The 1,567-nt window shown below is 59.0% G+C and overlaps 1 protein-coding gene across 1 annotated transcript in view; it reads right to left on the bottom strand.

The window, feature by feature from the left end:
- Positions 1–1,567, bottom strand: part of CACNG1 (calcium voltage-gated channel auxiliary subunit gamma 1) — an 11,797-nt gene that overhangs the window by 9,863 nt on the left and 367 nt on the right. The window lies entirely within an intron of this gene.

Here is a 1,567-nt window from a genome sequence, read left to right as displayed (position 1 = left end):
AGGAATGCACTTCGGAAGTTTGTTGGGGGTTAGGCAGTGCTCGCAAGCATGGACGGTATGATTCTCTCCGGACCAGGATGAGACAGCCTGGAGACAGACTCTACTCAGGCTCAAGGCCAAACCATGCCGACTCGCCCCCCGTGGCTGGCCACTCGCCTCCCTCCCGCCTGTCTGTCCCTGCATAGACTCACCTCACCTCTGTCTTCTTCTGCTCTGTAAACTCACCAGGCTTTAAAAGGCTGGCGCCAAGGACAGGTGGACAGGACCTTAACAGTGTGTGCCCATGCATGGTCCCTGGAGACTCTGCCCTGCCCTGCCCTGCCCTGCACAGCGGGGTTGGCTGGATGAGGCACCTGTTTATGGGTGTGCTCAGCAGTGGCTGAGGGGCGTGGGCATCTGGGCTATGTGATACCCTTCAAGCAGATGTCTGTGCCTGTTAAAGCCCTCAGGCCTGGGACTTGGTGTTTCCAAGAGAGCTGGGTGTTTATGAGTCTTCCGGGTAGGAGCAAGCAGGGCAGGGGTTTCCTGGAGCCACAGCAGGAGGGGAATGAAGAGAAAGGAGCCAAGTGGCGGGAAGGGGTTTGGGCGCCTTCCTTCCCACACGGACCGCAAGATCTTCGGGGAGGTAGCAGTGACTTTCTTGAAGGTAAGGGCTCCAGGAACAGCCCGTCTGACAGCAGGGGGAATAATTCTGAAAAGCAGGTGGGATGCTGCACTCCGCCCGGGGCACTGTCACCTTGGGGTGGCAGCTGTAAGCACCGGAAGGGACTTTATATTTGCTGAGCCCAAGATCCGTATTTTATAGGAAGAAGCAGAGGCTGTGATGGGCTTTGTCAACCCCCAGAGTCCTTTGGGGGTCGGGGCCTCTGATTCCCTGCACAAGCCTCTTTCCTCAGCACCCACTCTATTTGCTATGAACGGGGAGGGCTCCACGACCGCAGAACAGACTAGTCACCCTCACACCAGGTGTTCTGGAGAAAGAGCTCTCCTTCAAGGTACGCTTCGCTCACATGGTAGGAAATCGAGGACGGCATTTAAATCACAGTGGAAGGAAACACTTCCTAATTCCGAAGGGGTCCTAGGTCAGGGAGGGTGCGCAGAAGGACCCACAGTTCTGGCAAAAAGGCAGGTGGCTGGCCCACAGCCGGGTCCTGCCTCACAAACATGCGAGCTGTGCCGTTCGTTGCTCAGGCCCGTGCCCAGGAGGGACTCCCACTCGGTTTCATGCTCTGCTCTTGCCGTCTTGAAATTCTTAAAAATCATGACAAGGAGTCCTGCATTTTCATTTTGCACAGGGCCCTGTAAGCTCTGTGGCCGATCCTGTCTACACTGCAGCCTGGAGGCTGGAGAATGAACCGCCCCCCTCCCCCGCGCCGGGGGTCCCTTTCACCTGAGGACAGGGGCCTGTGTTTGCAGGGAGAGGGTGGGGCCGGGCGCACCCGGAGCCCTAGTCTGGCTTCTTTCCTGAGCCTCTGTCCGCCCATCCGGACCCCCGCCCTGGTCGCCGAGCCCCGAGCCCCAGCTGGACACAACTAGCTGCAGCCGGGCCGGCGCGGGCCACCGGCTG

This window comes from Lipotes vexillifer, unplaced genomic scaffold (assembly GCF_000442215.2).
Source record: "Lipotes vexillifer unplaced genomic scaffold, Lipotes_vexillifer_v1.1 scaffold664, whole genome shotgun sequence".
Lineage (NCBI taxonomy): Eukaryota > Metazoa > Chordata > Mammalia > Artiodactyla > Lipotidae > Lipotes > Lipotes vexillifer.
Note: the sequence above shows the minus strand (reverse complement) of the source record. Positions and strands in the feature narration are given on the sequence as shown.